The sequence below is a fragment of the Stomoxys calcitrans genome, chromosome 2, assembly GCF_963082655.1.
Source record: "Stomoxys calcitrans chromosome 2, idStoCalc2.1, whole genome shotgun sequence".
Taxonomy (NCBI): Eukaryota; Metazoa; Arthropoda; class Insecta; order Diptera; family Muscidae; genus Stomoxys; species Stomoxys calcitrans.
The window spans coordinates 134,272,159-134,287,271 of NC_081553.1; the positions used below are offsets into that span (position 1 = coordinate 134,272,159).

At 35.7% G+C, this 15,113-nt stretch overlaps 1 protein-coding gene across 5 annotated transcripts in view; it reads left to right on the forward strand.

Moving 5' to 3' along the window:
* Window positions 1-15,113, forward strand: part of LOC106096077 (acetylcholinesterase) — a 451,106-nt gene that overhangs the window by 415,582 nt on the left and 20,411 nt on the right.

The window sequence follows — 15,113 nt, forward strand, 5'->3', positions numbered from 1 at the left end:
TTTAACTTTATGATCAGGTGTCCGTTTCTTTTGGTAAAGACGACTAAATGTCTGGCAAAAATAGTGATTTTCGTCGAGGAACAGTGGGCTGCTCAATATATTAACTATAGAGCTTTGCTATAGGTGTTTGGTAAGAGTGTAGGAGAGTAGACGTGATTTCATGATCATCCAGTTGATTTATTTTTGTGTAGTGTTCGTAAAAGTCTGTAAGAATAGACTCAATTTAATAATTTTAGCCAACCCAAGCACGTTCCGCTGTGCCTTCTACAATACATAGAATAAAATATTACTTATAAATGGTGTTTTTTCAAGAGCTATAGGAAAGTTTTTCAAAGTAATCATAAAATTCGAAAAAATGCATGATATCTTTATTTGAATAGAGAGAACGGTCCATATAATTTAATGTTTGAAGATTATTCATGCAAATGTTGGTCGTGACTGCGCCTCAAATAGTCCATCCGCTTAGTCCAATTTTGGCATACTCTTACGAACATTCAACATTTCGGCCGGTATCTCATGAATAAATGCTTCAATATTGTCTTCCAATGCGTCAATTGAAGCGGGCTTGTCTGTATAGACATGAGCTTTAACATAGTCCGACAAAAAATGGCCCGTCTTGTTGAAACCACATGTCATGCAAGTCAAGCTCTTGCATTTTGGGCAAAAAAAAAGGTGGATATCATCTCACGGTAGCGCTGACCATTCACAGTTTCGATTACGATTCGCATCATCTCTGAAGAAGTGCGGTCCTATGATGCCACCAGCCCATAAACCGCACCAAAGTTTTACTTTTTCTGGATGCATTGGTAGCTCTTGCTATGCTTCTGGCTGATTTTCACTTCAAAATCGACTATTCTGCTTATTCACGTACCCATTGATCCAAAAATGAGCTTGGTCGTAAAATGAAAGAAGCGCGCGATTAACTCTTTTGTGTAAGAGCTCTTTAAACCAATGTTGCCAAAATGATAATTGCTAAAACATCATCCTTTATTTATAATCTAAACGTCTAGGTCTCATGGGTGTATCTTGACTTCATATATACTAAACATTGTTGGCATACACAACTTGCCAATACCTTTCGGTTGAATGCAGTGCATATTTCAAAAAGTTGAGATTGTGCAGCCACTTGGCAAAAAATGTTTTTTTCCATTTATTATTGGTAGGATTCGTACCCGTCTTTTTTAATTTATGCCCCATATTTGTTATTATCGGGTTTAATGTCCATAAAGTAAGAATTAAAGGAGGGCTAGAAACTTGACATTATATAGCAATTTTAGATGCTTACCATACTTACTGTTTCACATGTGGACGGAACAAATTTTTACTCGACTGTCATATACCCCAGATTTGAATATCATATTACCATTATTGGGCTATATGTCAACTTAGGTATAAGGCGGACTCTCAGCCACTTGTTAAATGGTTGAATGTTGAGTTCGCTCCTAACACCCGTTCATTTAGACCCAGATTTTTTTAAATCGACGACATGTGGTTTCGAGCAGTTTTGAAGGTCCAAAATTAGGATTTCAAATTCCTACTCTAGGGTTCGTATTCTACTTGTAAAACCCTCATTCTCATGACACGTGGTTTAAGGAAAAAGGATGACTCCTAAACACTTGACGTCATATTTTTATGACAGATCCGTTCTGTCTTTCATTCAATATCCCATATTACCACATCGCGCTACATGCCGCTTTGGGTTGTGCAGTGGCAGAACAATCCTTCACACAACGCCCTTCTGATATGGAAATATAAAGTGTTCTATTTTATATATATACGTCTATACGAACATAAAAACATACAAAAATATTTTGGTTTTTTATCTTAAAACATATAAGATCCATCAAATATTGCAAATAAAAATACTACACCCTCTTCCCTTTACTGGTTTTAACTCTCCGCCAACTATTTCATTCATTAAGTGCATAGTGTGTTTTAATGTTATTACTTCTTTTAATGTTTCCGCACATTATAGCGTTTCCAACATATTAATTCGCAATCTCATTGCCATAGCCACAGGTTATGCTACTGACTGACCTTCATGCCAAAGCACACCAAGTAGACCCACACGCATCAACTACACCACACATCCGCAACCTAATAGGGACTTCTTTTAGCATACTCTTTCTCCCTCACTCTCTCCACTAATACACCCACCTATGGCTTGCATTCAGACAAATAACGGATGCTTAAGTAAAAAGCAACAAGAATTTGCTGTGTTTCTGCTTCATTTTCTTATTGTAAAAAATAATTCTTATATTAATTCATAGATTTTTTTCGGAAAATTTATTTTCATATACATTCTGCACATCTCTGGAAAAATATCTTTCGATTGCTGCCAATTTCATTAAAATCCATTCAGCTGTTTAGCCATACTATATACCACGAACACACATTTATAAAACCCTTGGCCGTTTAATAAAATACATTCTCATCTCTGGAAAAATATCTTTCGATTCATGTCAATTTCATTAAAATTCATTCAGCGGTTTGCACGTAATGTGTATCACAAACTTTTTAGAAAACTCCCCTACTGCATATGACCTGAAGTTTTAAAATTGTTTGTATTGTTGTGCAGCCTCGTAAAACATATACAAAGAACAACAACAAAAATTCAAATGCCTCGCACGCCAAAGACGAGCCTTAAGGAAATCGGAAGGAATTCTACATGCCAAGTAGGGCCACGCACATTGCACCTCCACTACACCATCACTTAAATACTTTCTCTCATACCATTTATTTCTCTTACTCTCACCACTAATACACCCACCTATGGCTTTGAACCTATCCCCTGTTCCTTAGTTGAATGTTTATGGAAATTTAGTTTAGTTATGACAATATCTTTCGAATCTGATAACCGTGGATAATGGCAATAAGGGCTTAAGCAAAAGGTATTTGGGAGTAGAGTAGGAATCTAAAATACCCTTTCGAGACGAAGTGTTCGGGGGAAGCCCCACCCTTAAAAAAACAACATCAAAACTGGACATATTAACCGAACAAAACTGATATCCATTTTTTAGCCAAGTGTCTGGTGATCGCTCCACCAAGTGTCTCGTGATCGCTTCCCGACCATGCCCTTACCGCTCTTCAAACAGGAAGGAGCTGGAAACTCTAGGGCTCAATACTATCGTAAGAAAGTTTACTTATAACTTACTAAAAAACGTATTACAGCCGGCTTGGAATATTTTGATATACACAGATAAGAAAGTAGGGCGGCTCCTCGAGGAGGTATACTGTTTCCACTTCTTTGGAAAATAACCATTAACAATATTGTCATCTGTGAAAAAAAGTAATATAGCAGTGGTCGATTATTCTGATGACTTGGGTATCGAAATTTAGGAAAAGTTTTCCGGCACTATTGAAGATATACTTCAGTAAACTTGACGAACGACAGCGAAGTGGGCTATCGAAAATGGTCTAAGTGTAAATCCGTCTATGGTGGAAGTTGTTCTTTTCAGCAGCAGATACAAAGTACCCACAGTAAGACCTAAGACTATGTTCCATTTACTGAAGGAGAAGGCCAGAAAAAGTAATTTCAAATCAATTATTTTGGAATGGGAGAAAAAGACAACTCCCGCAAAAGTTGTGGCTTAAACCGTTGTCATGCATTCGCCGTATACTGCAGGTGTCAAACCTATAACATATGTAATATGGTGTCGTGGTGGACGGCGCTTTAAAAAAAAAAAAAACACCTATTGTTCAATAGTTAGCTGGATCCAAAGGATGGCTTGTTTGTGCATCTCAGCCGCACCAAAGACGGCATCATTTGATGCACTGACATTAATGCTACACCTAATGCCTCTGAACATTGGGCGTAACCAAATTGCTGCGTCCACTACCGTGAGGTTAAGAAAGCTTTTCGTTGTCCTGATATGACAGCCATTGTGTACTACAAATTGTCTGATCCAATTTTTGATAAAAAAGTATCATACCTGATAGAGCATATTGGATCAACAATATCTACAAAGTATCGGGACTGTGTATATCGAGAACGTTGTCTTACCTCTATAATAAGAAGTGTTGGAATGGTTTAGATTCAATGTTTTAACGACGGTTGGCAGAAATATCTTATCGGACAGCCATGCAACCTTTAAATCTCTAAAGAACGTATTTCTGAATACAAAAGTCGCCCTTGATTGCCGAAATCTCTCAACGAGATGGCTGAACAGTTTAAAATCCACCTGTTCTGGGTATTGGGTCACAGAGATATCTCAGATAATTGCAAATGACTGTAGGGGGAACCTATCTCTGCAGAACCCGTGGGGACATTGAAGAAAAGTAGTGTCTGAGTGTGACAAGCAGAACAAGTTCCACTGTAGGTTAGGTCAACTTATGTTTTGCAGCAGCGCCAAACTAAGCCGTCTTCTGATCAACAAATTGGTGGAAGATAGTTGTGTGTTGAGTGTTTTTGAGAGTTGTCTTGAAGCGAATATCATGTTGATGTTGGAATAACCAGGTCTAAGACCACACTAATCTCAATATCTCATACAATAAGCTCGATAGCATTAGTGTGCTATGGGAAGAAAACTTATTCCTTTGTAGTAGGCATATAAAGAGCAATTTCCATATTAGATCATCAGCGACGAAACATCGAAGCTGGAATAGGCAAACAAGCTCTTGGCAACCCAATTGTTCCTACTGGCAAATTATTTTAAGCCTTTTTTATGCTACAAGCCGTTAGATTATTGCAAAATGATCAAATGTTTACGTTAGGTTTATTAATGTTTTATGAATTCAAATAAAGTGAGCAAATAGCTTTGATAAAAAAATATGTTGTTTGGTAACATAGTGCATAGTTCGCATTTTCTGCTATAACATAACATCGTTCTCCGGCTAATATTGATAATGGCGAATCACATCAATTCTTGTATTTCTTTCTAACGTTTTTGGCTTTTGTGTGTTGTCTTTTAAGCATTGTTTTTACATTACTTTTGCCATATAATTTATCACTTAATTACTTGTGTTTAACTCAATGTGCATTAACAAAATAAATCCATTACGGAACAAACTGAACTTGTTAAACACAAAGTTTAAAATACATTTTAAAATTTATATATGCCACAATGTATTCCAAGGTAAATGTCCTACGACGAGTTTTGAAATTATTAAAAAAGAAAGAAAAAATGTTCTCATAAATTAGCTTTATATATCTGCTAAGGTAAGTAAGCTGAAATGTATGTCAATGTGCACCAAAATCGCCTCAGAATTTGTATTGTTTTGATTTTGCTTTTAACGATTTTTTGTCAGTGATTTTTGGTTCGTCTCTTTTCGTTATTAATGTTCTATTGTTTGCTTTAGATGTAGCCCACAAAAATTAACAATTTTAGTGAAAGTTCGCCAATCTAGCCCGTCTGACATAAGCCAAGAATTCTTCAAAATTTGCCGTCCGTTCGACAAATTTAATAAATAAATTTTAAAGCCATTTTTAATAATGCTCGTACCATATAAAGCTACAGACTAATTTGTGGCTATTCTAGTTACAAATTAAACCGCTTTTCCATAAAGACACATTTATGAAGTAGTAAATGTTTTACGGATTTTGTTCATCGCCCACCATTTTGCTTTGGATATGATAAGCTAATAAACTTTATTTTGCTTGGGAAGTCTGAGTTTAACCCATTATGATTCAGGGCGAACTTATTTTATATCATCAAGTCAATAAAATGTTTGGCTTACACAATTGAGAACTCCTTGGTTTAGCCGATTTCCAAGAGTCGTTAGTTCAAAAGACCAAAAACCAGGAAATAAGGTACCCATTCTAGCCCATTCCTGTCAAGCAAACACATGTCTTCAAAGATTCAACAAATTTTAATGTACCAAAAATATAATTTTTATTCAATGCCTACGCAGAATTATTTTTTACAAATTTTATTCCTTTAGTGTAGTTATCAAATAATCCATCTGACTTGATTGATTCGATGACAGTTTATTTTTAATAAAAAAAAAAAAAAAAAAAAACAAGGAAAGTCTAAATTCGGTTGGTGGCGGCTGTATAAGTTATATCATCGTTGGAGGTTTTCAGATGGGTTATAAAACACTTTGTATCAATTTTCGAGCAAATATGTTCAACATTGTAATAACTACAGTTATACAAGTGCCAATAGAGCATTGCATATATATATATATATATATATATATATATATATATATATATATATATATATATATATATATATATATTTATATATATAGTCATAGGAGAGTTATATCTGCCAATTCTCATGACAATCGAATGACCACATTATTGCAAATTACTCTAAATCGGATGAACAAATATGTGGAAGCTAAATCGTAATCTGATCAGATTTCAAATACTCCAAAAGACCTTTCATTGGAGTCCTATTTTGTCCCGATCGGACTTCATATCCCTTTGTGGGTTGTGCAAATATCGAATCTTCGAAGATGGGACAGCCACCAACACATTCTTTGTCCCAAATTTTAGTATGTTTCCTCTGCCAAAGTTTAATTCAGTTTTAAACGTACACTGAGTGATTCAGAATCATTGCTTCATTCGATTTAGCCATGTCGATCTGTTCGTCCACCTGTCTGATCATAGTAATTAGTGTACAAAGAAAATCGTTTTTTTAGTCGAATTTTGTTGAACTTCTTGGAAATTTGAATTCGAGAAAATCAGCTCATAAATATTTATATGGAAGCCCGATTTATACTAATGTAGTCATAGCAAGAGGATGCCTTTTTTCTCAAAACTGTGTGCCGAATTTGGACTTGTAGTTTGAATAACTTTTCCAAATATATAGAAGATATGTTTACAGTGCTGTATTTAGCATGGCTATAAGAAGTCATAAAATATACTACCTTTTAAATTTCAGCCAAATAGTTGCGCCCCCTAGGGCTCAAGAAGTCAAATCGGGCGATCGGTTGTTATGGGAGCTTTATCAGGTAATAATCCTAGTTGAAGCACACTTACCACTGCTGCTATTTCCCATAGCAAAACTTTATGTAGAAAAAGTGAGCCATCGGTTTATTATTGCGCCTTCTAGAGGCTCAATATGTCAAATCTAAAGTTTGTGTGGCAGCTATATCGGGTTATGAACCAATTTAAAATATACTTGGCAAATTTATTGGAAGTCAAAGCAAAACACCACATGCTCAATTACAGCGAAGTCGAATAAGAGTTGCGCTCCCTAAAGGCTCGAGAAGTCAAGATCGGTGATGGGTATATATGGCAGCTATATCAAAACATGAACCAATTTGGCCCATCTACAACTGACAACTGAGTGTTTTTGGCAAAGCTTTACTCCTTCGAAAGCATCGACTTGAAATGTCAAGAGGATTAAGAATATATGAACTTTGTTGGCTCTAAGATCTATATTCTGATGGGTTACAAACGGAATAACGAAATTAATATACATCCATCCTTTGGCGGAGGGCATAAAAATAAACTATCTCTATTTGAACATATCCCGACCTTTACATTATTTTTACGGTTATTTTAATGGTATACACGAGCATACATGCGTATACATGTAGGGGATATCACACAAATCCATACATGTTTATTCACAAAAGTTGCATTTGTATACCCTCTACCATAAAATGGAGGTATATTAACATCGTCATTCCATTTGTAACCCCTCGAAATAATGATCGGAGGTTCAACAAAGAATATATGTTATGATCGTTCTATTTGTTATGATCGTTCTACATTCTAAGTCCGTCCGTCTATCTGTCTGTCTAAAGACCGCAAACTTTCAAAGGAGTAAAGCTATGTGCTTGCAATTTTGATAGATAATATAGTCGTAGATAATCAATTTCCCGACATTCGATCCAAACATTCTTTTTTATGCCTTTCAAGGGATGGGGTATGGAAACATACATTAAATACTCATGTCAATAAATATGGCCATTAATTATCGGTGCAAATGTGAAAGAAAGGTGGCTAAAATTATTATAGCCACCACCATAGATTAGGGGTATACTTGCGGTCTAGTCATTTCGTTTGTAACACTTCGAAATATTCATCTAAGACCCTATAAAGTATATATATTTTTGATCGCCTCGACGTTCTGAATCGATCTAGCCATGTCCGTCCGTCGGTCCGTCTGTCGAAATCACGACAGCGGTCGAACGACTAAAGCTACATTTTGAACAGATAGTTTGGATTGATATGATTGCAAATGGGCCATATCGGTTCGGATTTAGATATAGCTCCCATATAAACCGATCTCCAGATTTGAATTCTTGAGTCCGTGGAAGTCGCAATTTTCCGATTTGGCTAAAATTTTGCATGTTATGTTCTGTTATGACTTCCAACAACTGTGCCAAGTATGGTCCAAATCAGTCTTTAACCTGATATAGCTCCCATATAAACCGATCTTCCGATTTGACTTCTTGAACCCCTGGAAGCTGCGATTTTTTGTCCGATTTGGATGAAATTTTGCATGTAGTGTTCTGTGCTAAGTACGGTCCGAACCTGATACAGCTCGCATATAAACCGATCTCCCGATTTGGTATGTAGAATAAAATTATGCCCTTCAACTAAATTTATTTTGTAAAAATTGTTGTAGGATCCTTGGTGGTGGGTTCCCAAATTACGGCCCGGCCGAACTTAGTACGCTTTTACTTGTTATTACTATTTCTTACAAATCATGTTTCGTAAAGTAAATAATTTATTATTAAATTATTGAAGAAACAACATAAGTGTAAATGCTTTTTTTCTGATGTCATAATATTATACAACGTTTACCTTCACCTCTACAACATACCGGGTTATTTTCATAACATTAAAAAATGCTTCCAAATTTTTTACGACATTACAACCTTGAAACTATGATCTTTTGAAAATTGCAAACCGCCATAGGAGTGGGTGGCATGTTATTATAAATGTTTTGTTTTCGCTTTTCAATATAGCCATACTTATATTACTATGGGCCAAGATAATCACTAATTGGTCGCAGTTGCACAGTTCACATGTATGGAATACCATAGTGTACTGACTTCGTTGTTCGATATTTAACTCATTATGGTCTGTATTGGTGCACTATCTGCTTCTATATTAACTAAATTCATAATATTTTCTTACTGTAAAGCGCAATTACGAATACAAAAAATTTTTCTAGTGAACTTTTTTTAAGACATCCAATTATTCCATTGTGAATTTCTGACTAAAGAATGATTTCCGTCCAAACTTAGCACGCTTTTACTAGTTGGGTAAATAAAACACATCAATTATAAAATGTATGCACTCAGGTGGCAAGATCTTGTGCAAGAAAAGTTAAATTTTTGTTTAGATCTTACAGCCATCTTCATAGGACGAGGATCTAGTTTTGTTATTCCGTTTACAATTCATAGAAACATCATTTCAAACCACTGAAGTGCTAAATACAATACAACATTTTTTTTTGTATTCTTTTTGCTCATATTATGGATATTCTTGACCATCACACAATGATCCAGGATCCGTTAAAACTCAAATTGCATATTTTGCCCATGATCATTCCACTAAGGAACAGGGGCAAAATTCTCAAATATCAATGAGTGCAGTCCGATTCAAGTTAAGCTCAACGAACGGCGTGCTGCAGTGCAACACCTCTTTGGAGAGAAGTTTTACATGGCATAGTACCTCACAAATGTTTCCAGCATTAGTAGGGGAAAGCCACCGCTGAAAATTTTTTTTGATATTCTCGCCAGGATTCGAACCCAGGCGTTCAGCGTCATAGGCGGACATACTAATCTCTGCGCTACGGTGGCCTCCGTTAAAATTCATTTTATGAAATTGTAATATATGTTGCAGTTGTTACCCAATCGCCAAATTGCAGTACGTGACCCATGGGCCACTAGCGTTGGCTTCTTAATTTATTGGACTCCGTTAGATATTTTTTGTATGGATCCATTAAAAAGAAATGCTAATATAATCATTCAGGGACGATTCATGACATAAAACTGTACAATCGCCCATAGAGAGCGTGGTATGGCCAAGTATGGTTCAAATAGGTCTATAACCTGATAAGCCGCTCGGCCGGTTTGATTTCTTGAGCCTTTAAATGGCGCAATTATTATCCGATTTGGCTGAAATTTTGCACAATGACTTCTACTATGACATTCAACATACATGCCAAGTATGGCCTGAATCTGTCTGTAAGCCGATGTTGCTCTCATATAAACCGATCTCCCGCTTGCACTTCTTGAACCCCTAGAGCGCACAATTCGTATCCGATGTGACTGAAATGACTTCTGCTATGATCCCCAACAACCAATCTAAGTTAGCCTTCAACATACATGCCAAATATTACCTAAATCAGTCGATAACCTTATGTAGCACCCATATAAACCGATCCCCTGATTCTACTTGTTGAGCCAATTCTTTTTCGATTTCGCTGAAATTTTGCACAAAGACTTATACTATGGTCTCCAATATCCAAACCAAGTATAGTTCGAATCGACCCATTACCTTTCATGTTTTCATTTCCATGCTTTTAAGCTTTAAATATCCCTGGAGCTTGGTGTTTGCAGAATCAAAAAGCCAAAATCTTTCTATAACTGTCTATGAGCATTTTAACCGATGACCATAATAAAATAATATATGAGAGCATACCATACTGTGCTGAAGGGTTTTCTAAGTTATGGAATTAAAAGTACCAAACCATTTCCGTAGGTCGCCGCTACCGAGTTGGTAGCGTGCTCGGATTGCCGGTACGTGGGTCGTAGTGTCGAATCTCATAAGAGGCATGGTTTGTCGCTACAGTGTTATCACAATGAGTCTGTTTAGAAAAAATCCTTACCTTGAGCAACCTAGCCATGTCCATCTCCTGTCTGCTAGTCGAATGTGACCCATTTTTCAGACGATTGTCCTAACATATTGCACATGGAATTCTCTGTTAGCACTTGAGGTTACTTGCGAAATTCTTGGAAATTGATACAATTTTTCACATATTTTTCTTTCGGAATGTCTTTCTACGCTTGGCCTATTCATCAAAGTTATGGGCTTTACCTTCTGTGTCTACCATCAGGTGCATTTTCAAATGCCTAGGTGTTTTATTCGCACAACATGACCAACCCTATAGTTGTATTGTGGTACCATTGATTAAGCTTACGTCGTCCATATACCACCTCGTCTGCTTTCGCAGGTATCAATGTTTTGTATAGTGTAATTTTTATCCTCTTCGCCACCACTGTCGAATATTTGTAGTTGGGAAACATTTTCTTTCCATATCCTAAGCACAACAGCTGTTTCTGAGCTGTTTGTCCTTATCTTATGTCGGAGCATGGGGGCACAAATAGCACGACGAAATAACCCCTAATAAAATAATCCCCAAACCAGAAAATGAAATAAACCCTAATAAAATAATTTCCAATATAAATTAAATAAACCCCAATTCAAAATAATGAAATAAACCCAAAATTTTTGGAAATAATGGACAGATACAAAATTAAATAAACTCCAATGTTTTGGGTTTATTTATTATGAAATAGTCCCCAATCAAAAAAATGTATGGAAAAATACCCAAAAAATTAAACAACGTTCAATTTTAAATTCAATTCACTGTAATTCATTTGTTATATATATGACAAACTTCATAAAAAGTATTCAATTTCTAATTTTAATCAGAAAAAAAAAATTATAAGGCTTGCATTGTATCATCAACTACTTGACAAACCGGGCACTGAGTTTGTTTTGCATTGTTAGCTAATGCGTGCGCCTGTATCTTCAGTTGTGACCGGTCATGATGCCCAATAGAAAAAGTTAAGCTGATGAAAGGTACTAAAAGAAAATTCTAAATTGTCTCGTATGTACCCTTTAATATCTGCACAATAATAATTTAAAAACCTTTCCTCAAATTTCTTTTCAAAAAAATTCACATTTTCTCTTAATTTGAAAAAAAAAAAAACAGTAAGGAAGGTCAAAAATCGGGCGGTGCCGACTGTATATTACCCTACATCTACCCTATAAATACAATTTGGGAGCTATATACAATTCTGAACCAATTTTGATGGACATCGGCGTTATGAGTTATTAAACAATCTGTATCAAATTTCAATCAACTATGTCCAAACTATAACAACTACGGTAGTTATCTAAATCTGAACAGATTTCGACCAAACTTCTCAAAATTTTGGCAAGATTGGTCAATAAATGCAATTGCTGTGAAGTGACTCTAGAAGTTAAAATCGAGAGACGGACAGACGGGCATAGCTAAATCGAATCAAAAAGTAATTCTGAGTCGATCGGTATACTTATCAATGGATCTATCTCTCTTCCTTCTGGGTGTTGCAAACTAATCCACTAAGTTATAATACCCTGTGCCACAGTAGTGATGTAGGATATTTTGTGATAATGAATATTTATTGTAGGTTTTCATCTTCATATTAATTCTTATGCCAAAATATACCGTAAGAATATATGTATATTTCATTTGATTAATTTATAAATCTTACAATTGTCAGCTGAGTTATTTGTGACAAAGGTCCTGCGAAATACATTTGGAAATTCAATGCAATTGAAAATTCATTTGGAATACACAACAATTTTTTGTTTCTTCGTCCAACGGCAAGGATTTCAAATTCCAAAATCACTGTTCTTTTTTGTTAAAATTTTTTGTTTAAAAACATAATATAATATAAGCAGTTGTTTTGGCTAGCCACTACAGCGCAGAGGTTAGTATGTTCGGGTATGATGCTGAACGCCTGGGTTCGAAACCTTGCGAGAACATCATTATCCCCTCCGAATGCTGCCAACATCTGTTACGTACTATGCCATGTTAAAAATTCTTCCCAAAAAGGTGTCGCGCTGCGGTACGCCGTTCGGACTAGGCTTTAAAAAGAGGTTCCTTATCATTGAGCTTAAAATTTAAATCGGATAGCACTCAGTGATATGTGAGAAGCTAGCCCCAGTCACGTACTGGAATGTTCATGGGCAAATTCATTTTGCTGTCATTCAAATTCGTTAAAAAATTAGAATATAGAAATTTGTTAAAAATTTATGCCAGTTATGTGTTTTTTATATTTTACCATTTGAAAACAGCAGAACATATTTGCTATTTTAGCAGCAATGATTTACTACCAAACTCATGTCTCGCATGCGACACCTTTCGATGTTGTTGTGACATCTCCCTCAATCCTTCACACTTCCTGTAAAGCGGAAATGAGACCTTGTACTTTTCCAAGACATCCACCAATGCATACACTGCAGCTTCTCTGTAAATAGTTCGGATAATCCAGGCGCAGATTCGCTAAACAAGGTCCTTAATTCGTTTGAAGGAGTCATCATCTTTATTCGTTTTTTCAGAGTAATGGGTATTGTCTGTAATGGCTGGTAACTAGCCAAACACCTCAACAATGATTTAATGATTTCAGTACTATTTTCACATGGGGGTGTCGCGGCAAATATCAGCTTAGTATCATCAAATGGTGTTGAAGGCAACCACTGTGGCCACAAATGGGATAGGGCAAGTACCAATTTGCCAATTAAAAGCCACTCGGAACCATAGCTTGATATCTCTTATCCCCTGCGTCCATCCGATTTAGATATAGTTTCCATATACAGCTTTCGCCCTATTTTCACTTTCAACGGAGTTGGGTCAAAATGGGAACGGATTTGGATATAGTTAGCTTTCCTATATGTATTTATCGTCCAATGTAGGCACTATATCTATTTGTATTTTTGGATTATTTGAATAATCATTATTTGAGAATTTGAAATTTCTCTACTACTCGAGTTTGAGAAAGATTATACAGATACCGACACCTAAGTCTCATTGCCTCAAAATTGGAAGTCATGGATTTCCATTGTGTTCGTTGAATTTAGAAAACTAGAATATTATCAGTCGATTAACAGGTGTTTATCATTGTATCTATCAAAGGAAAGCATTTAATTATACGTAGCAAATGTCATATCGCATAAACCTTGAAGATTTTGAACTTTATGTCATTTTCTTATACACATACTTTGTGACAAAATTCATTGATCCGCCGTTACTGAAAAATTTTTTCACCTACGTCGGACTTGTCAGAAACTATCCATATGAAGTAATAGCGCAGCTGGTAACTTTAATATTTCGGTAATATTCATGCTATTGCTAATAATAAGGCTACATCAACAATTATATTTGACAATGCAATTAATATACCAACATAGGAATACGTACGAATTTTCGAGGCATGTATATGTTCAATGTATGTATGACCATTCTATAAAACATGCAGGGGTTTTCTTTTAATATTTTCGCGTCAGAAACAATTATGCAAGGCTTTTCGGCACCTTAAATAATTCTTCAAATAAAAAATTTAAATATTTTTTTCCTCTTTAGTGTAATTCTAGTCTTGTTATGTTATTTTTTGTTATATGGCTCAAATGATATTGAGTTTTTATGGCATTGGATCTTATGACATTAATAAGATTTTGGTTTGTTGACTGACATGTCACATCCATTTTCATCAAAGGCCGAAAATGATTGCCAAAAGGCGGTCATATCACCCAAAGGTGTACAAAAACAACTAACATTAGAAGAATTTGGGTCATATGACATTTGTCGTTTTGGGCGAAATAACGCTACGCCACTTGAATGGCGTGAATGGGACAAATAGGTCCGGTTTATTATATTTTACGATTGAAATTCCGAACTTACGGTTAGGTTAGGTAAGCGTGGCAATATATTTCCAAACACACTCACCTATACAATTTTAGGGACAGACCCGTTCCTGTTGCGAATCGAACCGCGAAGCGCACAGGTAATCCGAGCATGATACCAACTTAGCTACTGGGGCGAGCAATTCCGAAGTTACTAGAGAAAAATTCTCATGTCCATCAAATAATACTTTGCATATTTATTTCTATTACGACTTCTAATAGCATTATCAAGTATGGCTTAACCGGTCGAACGAGTGCAGGCAAAAGATACAATTCATATTTTCTTCAGGCTATTTATTATTCAAACAATTAATCGATTTTCAAGTTTTTTTGCGAAGATTATTGCGAAGATTATTAAATTTAACAATTTTTGTTTTGTTTCACCTCTGTAATACAAATATCACATTAACCACGCTCAACTACCGTGTCTATTAGCTGTACTTTTCCCAATGCATGTGTTTTTGTGTAATGACAGACATTTTGTCTGCGACAATTTCACTACTTCCATGGTGCACATGAATCTGTA